Below are 12113 nucleotides of genomic sequence, written 5' to 3'. Positions count from 1 at the left end.
GCAAGAGCATGAAACTGAAGAGAATCCAGGATCTAGAGCTGAGAAGACAATTTCCTCCAAAGCGGGTGTTGTAGAATGACAGCCATCATCAATTTTGTTTATGTTTACCAATTCTGGGCAGAGATTAGAGGAGGACAAGAAGTTTCTGTTCCATGTGACCTCAAGGTGTGTCTTGATGTAGGGCTAGAGGATTCACTTTCAGTATGGTTCATTCACACAACTGGTAAGGTTTTGCTGGCCACCAGCTGAGATCTTTGGTTCCCTCTGTATCCCCACAGGCCCCTACGCTTCCTCAGAGGGTGGAGAAGCTTTTGGTACTGGCCTCATTGCTATGAGTCTAGAACATAATGGGCCATGGAAGATGGGAAACTGGGTTCTATCCTGGCTTGGTTCTAAGAATGCACATACATCCCCATCTGGGCATTTTGTTGTCTTGTATGACATAGCTTAGACTTCACAAAGCATAATTTCCATCACAGTCATAATGACACTCAGATTCAAGAGGAAGGGGCAGAGGTGACCTCTCCGTGGGAGTAAGAGTTAAAGTAACTGTAAGAAGACCAAGTGGATTGGGAGGTACTAATGTAAAAATCTTTAGGAGATAAAAATCTTCTGTTGCTTCCTTAAGGAGTTTTTCTGGTCAGCTCTGGGACATTGTCATTGGTTAGATCTATGTTGCAACCTATTCCTATATGTTCAATTTAAGGGTTCATAGGTGGTGCCACACACTTGCCCTTAGCCAGTGGAACCCCTCTGAGGTCACCCAAAATGAGACAGGTCTATTCCACAAAGGAAAGAGTATTGAATAGATATAATTTATGTGTACTTTCCCTGGTTAGCAGTTAGCTTTGTCACTTAAAATATGCCTGAGTTCCTGTTACTTCAGACCTATGGCTATTTCTCCTCCCCAACTTCGTTCTTTCACAGCATAGATTTAAGTTTAAAATCAAAATTATTTTTGAGGCAGGGTATTTTTTTTTTTCTAATACCAGGAACTAAACAAACTCAGGACTTCATGCTTGTGAGCCAGGCATGGTGACACTGAGCTAAATTCCTGTCCCCAAATTTTTTTTTTTTAATTTAATCTCTTCCTCTCCTCCACTTATCCATGAGCAAAAATCCTATGTGTTGCCTTCTATTTTATTGGATATTTCTTGGTTCCCATTGCAACATCCTTTTATTCTGACCAGTTATTCCAGCTGGCTCGACAGTTTCACTCAAGCTACAGCAGGTTTAGATCAATTGCAATGAACATGTTCTGTCTTTGAGCCTTGTGCTTTGAACCCAAGGGAGAAAGGCCTGTGACTTGTGCAGAAATTCCCCAGGCTCTCCTGTCTGCTGCTTTCTAGAAGTATGACCAGTAGGAGACACGACCTGGACACCAAAGCCCAGGAGGAAAGGAGAAGGGGCCTTTCTCCTTATTTCTCTCAGTCTCTGGTGGCAACTCAGGCATTGGCTGGAGCAGAAATCTCTGTGATTGTCACTTTTGACCACAGTCCCTTTCTGCCTGGTCCCAGCTTCTACACATAGCATGAGTCAGTGTTCTAGCCCATCCTGGATAACTGACTTCTCCCTGGGACCATGTCTGTGAAATTTGCCTCCTAAGAAAGACAAGTTCAATTAGTCAAGATCAGGTCATACTGGAATAAGGGGACCCCTAATCCAAGAGGACCAGTGTCCTTCGAGAAGACAGAAACACAGTAGGAGAAAGCCATGTGATGTTGGCGGCATAGCCTTACACAATGGTTGACCCTGAAGGGTTGTGTAAGTCTGGGGAAAAGATAGGACAAGGTTGAAGCAGCCTAAAGATTCACAACTGGCTCAAATCTTCTGCTGTTACCTCTAGGTTATAAGGGACAAAGCACAATGAGGCTGGATTCATGACCTTGGGATGCCTTGATAATTTAGGGGGTGGCTTGAATAACAGAAATGTTTTTCCCACAGTTCTAGAGGGCAGAATTTAAAAGCCAATGTGTTGGTAGGGCTGCTTGCTCCTGAAGGCTCTGGGGGAGAATCTCTGTCCCATGCCTGTCTCTTGGCATCTATGATTTGTTTAATTGCATACCCCTTTCAATCTTTCAGCACCACCAGGAAGTTTTTGTACTGGCTTTCTAGATATTTCTCTTTTCTGTTCGAAAACTAAATGTGATTCCTTATTTAAGAATGCATCTTTGCTCTGAGTTGTCTTAGAAAATATTAACTAGGCATGGTGGCACATGGCTGTAATCCCAGAACTCTGGGAGGCCGAGGCAGGAGGATTGCAATTTCAGGCCCAGTCTGAGTGACTTGGCAAGACACTGTATCAAAATTAAATGTATTTTTAAAAAGGAATGGGATGTAGTTCAGTACAAAAATAGGGGTCCGATCTTCAGTCCAGGACTGAGGTGCTGAAAGACAGAGAATAATATTACAAATACCTCTTCATCTATACATACCTGGGTCAAGTTTAAACATTTTTTTTCATATTTGATCTTTGCAGCCTGGTTGGATAGAAGTGTGGGTAGCCTGGTTACCCCGTATCGCTAATGGGCATCGGAAGTAAGGGTAGTTTTGTAGGACTGAGAATCTGATGCTACCTCTGGAAAGTATCAGAACTGAACTGAATCGTAGCATAATCAGGTGGTGTACAGACAACCAGCATATTGTTTGGTGTGAGAAAAATCAAGCACAGTTTGTGTCAGAAGTGTGAGTAAAAACAGTTCTTTCACCCCTCTCAGCAATATATGAAAATTGTAATGTCCTATTTCTTTACTAGCACTTACTATTTTCAGAGATTAAATTTTTGTTGGATTTATTCAATTTAACATGTTTTTTTTTCTGATAATTCTAGAGATTTGGCATCTTTTTGCATATTAATCTTTTAAGTTTTCTTCTTTGTTTATTGTCAACCACTAGTCCTTGTTCTTTATTGTTACTATTATTATTGTTGTTGTTGTTGTTATTATTTTGAGACAAGGTCTCACTGTGTAGTCCAGGCTGGCCTCGAAATCCTGGCAACCGTCACGCCTTGGCCTTCTGAGTGCTGGGATCATAGGACTACACCATTTCAGGCACTCCTTGTTCTTTATGTATTCTATGCACTAATCTTTGCCAGTTAGTGTATTTCAAATATCGTCTCATTGGCTTGGCTTGTCTTTTTACTTGGTTTAATATTTTTTTTCTTCTAGAGAACTTTAAGTTTTAATGCTGTCAAATCAGTTAGCCTTTTATTTTAAGAAGTGTTCAACATTCCAAGATTCCAACATTTGATTACCTCTTGGCCAGCTTTTCTCCTAACCACATTCTATAAAAATATTCAAACTCTCAAGTGTTTCACCCATGACCAACTCCCTTCTTAAACTCATCCCTTCTTCCAGTATCTAGGGCTCTTGGTCTTTTCTTGGCACTCATCTCGCAATCACAACTTGTATTTCCCAAGGTGTATTTCTCAAGACTTAGATCTACAAAATTTCTCACCATGAAAAGGATCTGTGGTCAATTAAGTTTTGGAAGAATTGCCTACCCTACAATGAATAGTTAGCATGTGAAAAACTCTGAGAGACCCTGAAGAAGTGAAACACATCTAACTGGATTTAGTTTAATGTTTCTCAATTGACCCTTGCATCTTCTTTGGGATAATATCTATTGGTCTCTTAGAGAACTAGTATTTTCTTGAACAAATGCTCTTTGGATCACTATAAGCCTTTGATTAATTTCTAGATTTCTGGAAAAATTGATTTGGACAATTTTGCCGGCATTCTCATTGCTTTTGTGAAGTTGCGGATTTTTCAATTTCACCCATTGTGGAAGATTTGTTCCCTAGAAATATTATTTGAAGACACCCTCAGATTGATTCTGTTCTCTCCTTTACTGTGAAACCATCTGTGCATCCACACAGCACTTCTCACTCCTTCCTCTCCAAATCTCTTTGCATTCAGGGTCTTACTTGAATTTCTTTGGAATCCCAAGTATCTTATGATGACCATGCGCACAATAATGCCGGGGAAAGGATTTGCATGTTTTATTCTTTTCTAATAATAGCACAAAGTTTAATGCTTTCCTTTAAGTAGAAGCTAGCTGTCACATGAGTTGTATGTAACAAGTGCTTTTTTGTTAATAAGTGAGTTATTCGACCTCAGGACAGATTTTACTGTAGAAACAATGTTCTGCAGCAGAGCTTATCAAACTTTAATGGGCATTAAAATCACCTGGGAATCTTGTTAAAATGCAGATTCTGCTTCGATAGGTCTGGGGTGGGGCGTGTGGTTCTGCTTTTCTAAGGTCATAGGTCATGGCAATCCTTCTGGCCTGCAAACCACAATTTGAGTAACAAGGTTCCGTGAGGCTAATACATAGACTATTACCTCTATGGAAAAACATGTTGATTCTAATTTAGGGAAACTATATTCCTGAAATAGTTGACATAGGGAAAATAATGATAAAAAGTCTTCAGATTTCTATCAGAACTACAAGTCACTCTGTTATCTGTAAACCAGGTGAAGAAAGTTTTGTGGGCTCCTCCGTGGACCAAGAGTCATTGTCTTAAATCAGTAACTGTCAGTATTTGTAGCTGACATTCATGTTCATTCATGTGAGTGCTGCTTCTGTTGTGAGCCATTTTGTCCAGCTGGATCTGCCACCTCCTGGAAACAGGCACCACCTCATGTGCACAACATGTCCTCCCTACATTGGTTGTTAGGAGGGGTTGACTGTGGGGTAGAATGTCTAGACTATGTCAGATGCTGGTTGGTTTAATAGCATAGGAGGCTTTCGGCTGACCTTTAAATAGCATCCTTCTCATGCCCTATACGATTTCTCCCTTACTTATCTTTTCAACTTTATCCGCTACCACTCCACCTATTGCTCATGGCCCCTCAGCCACTTGTGCCTTCTCTCTGTTTCTCAAAAACCATAATCTTGTCACCTTAAGAAAAAGGTCCCACCCAGGAGCATTTGCCTTGCTGTTTCATTTGCTTAGAGAGATAGTTTCAGGGCTACTTATTGCCGATTCTGCTTGTCAGTCAGGTCTCAGTTCAGATGTCAGAGAAGTTCTGCGTGGTGGATCCAGTTCATATTAAGCACGTCTTTCATTTCATTCATAGCACTCTCGCTAACTTAAAATACTATGTATACTAACACATGTGCCCTGGCCTGTCTCCTTGCCTGGATGATTTGCCCCTGCTGTGGGTTTTGATGGCTAATGGTCCACATCTGTACCCTTTCCCAAGAGTCACTCATGGTAAAAGGCACATCTAGCCCAGGCGTGACTATGCAAGAGCCTGTGACAACTGAGACCAGACAGGCAGCTCGAAACCAAAGACAGATAGCACAGTCGCAGTGCCGTGTCACAGGTGAAGCAGCACGTGATGGCCATTCACGGTCCAGGGCTCCCCCTGGGATCAGGCAGAGTCCCACGTCTCTGCTTGGCTTAGGGTCACTCTTCATGTGGTTCTGCTATCTACACTGCCTGATAAGCCCCCTGTAAGAACTATTTTTTGAGTCTTCAATAAGTCACCCCAAAACTCTCAGCTCAGACCCTGTTTCTAGGAAGGTGGCTTAGACAATATTTTAGTTAGCTTTTTAAATATGTGTCTTCCTCACTAGTCTAAACCCCAGGGGTGCAGAGATTTCATTTTTTTTCACTATGACTTTTTCAACACAATACCCATGATATAGTAGATGCTCATTAAAGATGGGTTGACTAAATGTTGGATAAGCAAATATGGTTTTTTTTTAATCCAAAGGTTATTACCATAAACAATATGTTGGAAGACCCATAGAATTAGTGGGCATGAATATATTTTGTACAACAGAAAAGTAGCAGTAGTATCACAATTATATAAAAGTTCATGCCCTTCAGTGTAGTTTGCTGTCAAAAGCATCTTTCTAATAACACTTTTTTGTTTATGCCACAAAAATTAATTTGAAGATGACCCATATAGACATATCACAATAACACAATTAGAACTTAGCCAGTGGAAACATTTTATAATAACATTTGGAGCTTAAACATCAATGATAACCAATGTGATGAATGTATTACAACATATTGAGACAATGTTTGTTAGGGGTGTATCTCCCATAAGGTTATGAGAATTTTTGGGGGTCCCTTTAGTGAATTAAAGCCAGAATAATTATTTTCTGTGCAGCTGCTTCTTTAGTCACAAAGACTATTTAAATCTGGGTTTTTATAATCAATTTCAGAGTAACAGCAGCTCAATATTACTAGAGTTACAACCTGCCAGTCTACCCTACTGCACAGAAAGACAGACAGTGCCATATTAGAAACAAGTGCACATCCCTTCATGGGAAGTGAACTGCAAATTTGCTTCTCTTACTTTTATTCTTATGAAATACAAAACCATAAAAAGCTGGAGATGGGGTAGGGATGTCAGGTCCCACCCCATGATATGCCTCCTTCAAGTATCTGATTACACGAAGTCTTCAAAGAATATGATTACTGTAGCTCAGCCATATTCACACTCTGACATTCTTCCCAGCCAAACACATAGTGTAGCCTCATCCAGTCCTTTTCAACAAATAAGCTGTTCTGAAAATGATTTCCAGGGCAATGTCTGTTGCCATAGGAATGACATTAAATGAAAAGGACAGAAAATATAGAGGGTGATAAACTGCATGCTTGGATGACACACTTGACTTGGAAGCCTGTGTTCAAATGAGGCATACATGCCAAGATTTTTATGAAAGACAAAATTAAAATGTATCGCTATCAAGCTGTAACTGACAAGGTATTGTGTGGAGGCTGTTAACATACTGCTCCATATATTTATTGTTTGTCATTTTACTGGCCCTGACAAAGGTCTCTCAGAGCTGTAAATCACACCACTAAATCTGCCATGAGCAACAGAGGCTGCTGGAAGGAAGAGAAAGAAAGTGTGGTGTTGACTCTCAGTTTCTGGTACACGCTGGGTGAGCTATCAGGCCTTCCTCCTTTGGGCTGACACTTTTACAAGTGTCAGATTGTTGGCTTTTGACCCCTTGAAAAGAGAAAAATATAACAAAAGCATGTGTCCTCCCCCCTTGGTTCCAAACACTCCTGATGTTGTTGGGAAACGTGCCCAGAAACTGTCCCCCACCCAACCCCAATTTATACTCTTTTGAGACACAAGACCTGACATTCTGAGGGCCTGGGTGATGCCCTGAAGCACGTGTCTTTGTTGGTTTCTTGAAGGTGTGCTGGAGCTGCCAGGAGCCTCTCCTGAGCCTCATCTCTATTCCAGCCATGATCTGTTGGCCCTTCTACTGGCAAAGCGACCAAGTCTCTGTCCGCTTGCAACTGTAGACTGCAGTAGGCATGGTAGGACAGATCAAGGAGATGGGTACTGCCCACCTTGTAGCTAGATCTCTGAAGACTTGACCTTGCAACCACCTTCACCCTTTTTTCTTCTCCAGGTGCTGGAGTTGTGGAGACTTTGCTGGGAAGCTGGGTGGTTAGAGCGCTGTAGAGAACTCAGAAAAGCAGGTTAAGATCCAAATTGGACTCTTCGCTTACCTGCAATAAGATGTGTGATTTTAGCAAAACTTTAAAACTCTCTAGATCATGATCTCCTCATCTGTTTGGAGGAAAAAAATAAAGAGATGGGTGATTGATTTCAATTACAGATGGTCCTCAGCTTATAATGGTTTCATTTATGGTTTTTTTGACTTCATGATTGTGTGAAAGTGATGCTACTGAAGCTACTCTGAATTGTGGATTGTAATTTTCCCCAGGCAAGAGATACGTTATAAGGTACACTCTCTGGAGATTCTGGGTGGCAGCAGACAGCCATGGTTCCTGGTCAGCAAGGCAATCAAGAGGGGAAACAACTGATACTGTACCGTGTGCTGTGTCATGAAGTCAGGAAGTACAATATGTTTGGTACATGATGTGTATTTTTGACTTGCAGTATCTTCAGTATACAAGGGACTTATCAAGACATGACTCCCTCATAGGCCAATCTCTGTTGTCTTTCAGCTCCCAATTTTAACTAAAAATTAAGGCACTATGAGGGGCTTTCCAGGGCATTTTGCAGCTTCTGAGGAGGACTTGGCTGTGTTTTTCAGGATTTAGAGTAAGTCCCCACCTTATGAATATTTGAGCTGTGAACTTTCTCAGGTGTACTGTATAAGACTCACAGATGTACTGTATATAAGAGTCCCTTTGTCTGGATTACAAATGAATCCTATTTGTGAACTTTAACCTGGGAAAGAACTCATTCATAAGTGGGGGATTTATTGTACTCCAATCCGAGAAAAGTCTAAATGTAAGGCAATGAAGCAATGTGTTGTTTTCTCAGCAAAGAACTAGAAAAAGAAAAAGAACCACTAGTATCTGATGTTGGGAGCGAGAAGACAAGAATTCAATCACTGGTTTGGAGTGAGAATAGTATTTTTGGAAGTCACTGACTATGGGAGAGTTACCTGGCAATGCTTCTCTGAAACATTTGAGTTTATTTATTTTTTAACACCAGTGGATGTTTTAGGCAACAGAGTTGACAAGAGAAGATGGCTTTCATCTGTTTCAAAGTCTCTTTATCCTGAAACTTTCTATGCTAAGAATTATTTCTGTAGTGTTTGGAGTTCTTGTACAAAAATTAAGAGGTAGGATCTTAAATATTTTTAAAATATGCCTTTGGATTTGTTTTGCTTTGGGTCTGGTATTATCACAATGACATGCATACATGCTTCAAAATCAGAAACCTACATATTGAATTTGCAATAATCCTATAATTATAGATTTGAGGGAAAGTTAAAATTGCTTATAATTGACGAAAGGGTGCCCAGTGAACTGTGCCATTCTTTCCTTTGCTGTCTAGAAAGCATGTCTTAGAAGCATGCCCCACCAGAGCCTTAGAACTCCTGATAGAAGCTCTTTTAAGATGCTTTTGTGATAAGAATAGGCAAAGAGCAAAGGCCCAAGTTAATGTTTGGTACTGACCCGTAGGTCTTGGTTCTCATTCTAGATTTAATACTAATTTAACATTTTTCTAGTAGCATTCACTGGGACTATTCAATCAAGCAGGTTCTAAATTCCGCCATTGTTGAAGTAAGGGTTCAACTATGTGCTCTAGCATTGTGTCTACTCACAGTGTGACCCTTGGGGAGGGTCATTTCAGCCCTCTGAACTTAATTTTTCCCATGTGTAAAATGCAGCTCCTATGACTCAAGAAGACGAAAAACAAAGGATTTGATTTATTGCATAATGGGAGTACATCTTAATATTATTATTTTAATTAGAAAAGTAATTTTCTATGATGTCTGTGATTTTAGAAAAGTCTTGCAGACCTCAAACACTTGCTCTTTCCAATGTATTAAAAGTGATGTATGTGTTGCCATTATCAAAAGGGTATTTTAAAGCAAAATCACTTGTGATCGTAGCACTGAAAGAAACTTGAGACTTACGAAGTAGAGAGGTAAAAACGGTGATCATTATTTTGATTTTCATCTTATGTTTCAGACCAGAAAATTTTCAAGAGGAACAGAAAAATGGCTTCAGTTATCATGAGATTGATTACAAAGTTTTAAACACCCTTTATAAATATTAAGAATTAAAAATTGCATTCACTTTTGTTATTCATAGCATGGATCAATTAAAAAAACCTTGAACCTATGATTTTTTTTCCTTGACAAACGTGAACAATGTATTGAATTTTAGAAACATTTAATTGAAAAATGTGCTGTGTTTGAGGTATATAGCATAATGATTTGAAACAAATATTTTGTGTAATGATCACAAATGAATTAAATGAACCATCACATCAAGATTTAAATGAAAACTTGTATGTGGAAAATTACAAGCATTGTTCAAGATGTTTGGATCAACATAGATTCATACTATTCTATTTCTCACTAAGAGTGGCCCTTGAATGTTACCCTTATTATTGCTTTTATATTAATTTATTTAGGATTTTCTTGAGGATGAAATTGCTTCCATAAGTAATTAATTAAATGCCAAGAACAATTTGCCTTTTTTACCCTTTAAGAAAATATGGTCAAAATTTAAAATGTTTCTATGGGGGAAATGACCCACGCCATTTCAGGAAAAAAAAAAGAAGGCTGAGAATAAAGGGGTGGGTTCACTTAGATGACTTATCCAACTATTACAGTCTCTCCATTTTCGAGGTTTAATATAATCTAAGTTTATTTTTCACTTGTGTGAAGTCCAACTGGCCTGGGTGTGAGAGTTGGCCTGGGGGAGGCTGCGGGGGCCTAGGACCATGGAGGCGCCAAAGGAGTCAAGTGGGTGAACAGCCAGACATACTCTGCCATGACCTTGAACAGCTATTACATTTCATTAAGTTTTTATTCTTAAGACATATGTAATATTCAGAGTATTCAAATCAGTCTTCCTATCCATCAAGAGTTCCAGATGTTTTCTCCCAAGGTTTTAATAATTTCTGCATCGTCTCACTGATGTAGCCCTAGTCTTCTGTCACTATAAAAAAAAAAAAAAAACAACTCTTCATTTACTAATTCCTCAAACCTTCTTTCCCATCCTGCCCTATCATTTTGTGTACCTTCCACCAGATTTGCATCTCTTACAGTAAGAGCTACTTTTTGTAAAATATCTTTGGGTGTTTCACTTAGACAATTTTAATGTTCTTTCACTGGGACATTGGGGAGAGTTTATAACACAGGCTGTCATGACTCAATTCTATGAATGAGGAAATGAGCGTAGAACATTCACCAAATTACCAAGGCCATGAAATTAATAAGGGGCCAAAATTGTACAGGAGCATACGACATTCTAATTTCATAGAGGCTTCTCAGCCTCTGCTGTCGTTTGTATTTTTTGCTGATCACCTCTTCTCTCAGCAGAGCCCTGACTCCTGCTCAGCATCCTGTCTCCTGCCTCTGTGAACTTTCTACCTGTAATTTTTCTGTTGGAAAATCGCCGAAGACACAGTGTCCGAGTGCTTCGTTAGGCACACTGTCAATCCCAGTTGCTAGCTCTGATTTCTCTCCTTGTCCTAAAAAATGGCTCAACCCTCCAAATGTCTGCAGTGCTCTCACTGAAATAGTTCATAGCACTTAGAGACTTCATGGGATGTGCATGACGTTCCTCTCCATGCAGTATCTGAATTAATCCTGGAAATCACTCTGCAGGGATAACCAAGATCACATTTACATGGTACAGGTGAAAAACTGGAAGCTTCATGGAGTATCTTGCATAAGGGACCCCGTAGGTCCCAAGCTAATTTTGGAATCTAGAAATTCTATGTTTGAAGCTGCTCATTTCGTTTTTTTCCTCTTATTTTAAAATTTATTTTTAGTACCACATGTTTATGAGACTTAAGGAATACACTTACTCTGGGGAGTTGGTGTGTTTACATACCTCATCTGAATCCCTTTTCCTTTCCCTCCCACCCCTCGCCCTCCATCTTGAGCCCCCTTCCCATAATGCACTGAAACTGTGGGGTCCACTGTGATGACAGAATTTCCCACAGAAGTGAAAGGCGCCCACTAGTGCTAGCAGCTCTAAATCAAATGCAGTTTCTTCTTCTTATTTCCCTGCAGAGTTCTTCACATAAATCTGACTAGGAGGGATTCAAATAGAACAGCACATGGCGTCTTGTTTTCATACGCAACCGAATGCTCAAATTTATACAAAATTCTTTTTATGGAAAACTATTTTCTGTATAGTATAATTTTCGACAGTTCTCAGTGGTATGGGGAAATTGGATCGGCACATCACCTGCGTTTATTTTCTTTTCCCAGGCAGTTTTGAAAGGAGTGTAAAAGATCTTTTTTTAAAAATGTTAATCTTCAAAATTATTCTAGGTGTATAATCCTGAAGTCAGCTTAACTGCAACCAATACTGAGTTTCCATTTTTTAAAAAAAGCAAACAAAAACAACCAGCTAAAATATAATCTACCAGTGTAAATCCCTTTCAGCCGATCTCTTTTATATATGGAAATATTCTTTGGATGTTTTGCTCTGGGTCACATGAAGGTTTGAGAGCCAAGTTTTGAAGGGATATAGATTTTCTTTGGAACGTAAGAAGATTACGTGGAGAGGGGTGTGTGGTGCTACCCCATCTAGTCTAACCTGGGATGTCATTTTAAGTTTGTTGAATTTCTAGGTCATGTGCTTGAACAAGCTACACTGCGGGGTGATACTTGAGAATATATAT

At 39.7% G+C, this 12113-nt stretch overlaps 1 long non-coding RNA gene across 1 annotated transcript; it reads left to right on the top strand.

The window, feature by feature from the left end:
* Window positions 1-491: 491 nt before the first annotated feature.
* LOC104865720 lies at window positions 492-7249 on the top strand. The gene is made up of 3 exons (XR_004514978.1): window positions 492-576; window positions 6800-6909; window positions 7172-7249. It is a non-coding gene; the product is annotated as an uncharacterized LOC104865720 (long non-coding RNA).
* The last annotated feature ends 4864 nt before the right edge of the window (window positions 7250-12113 follow it).

The sequence above is a fragment of the Fukomys damarensis genome, unplaced genomic scaffold, assembly GCF_012274545.1.
Source record: "Fukomys damarensis isolate Sample0158 unplaced genomic scaffold, DMR_v1.0_HiC HiC_scaffold_32, whole genome shotgun sequence".
NCBI classification, from domain to species: Eukaryota; Metazoa; Chordata; class Mammalia; order Rodentia; family Bathyergidae; genus Fukomys; species Fukomys damarensis.
This window is presented reverse-complemented; position numbering and strand designations above follow the sequence as displayed.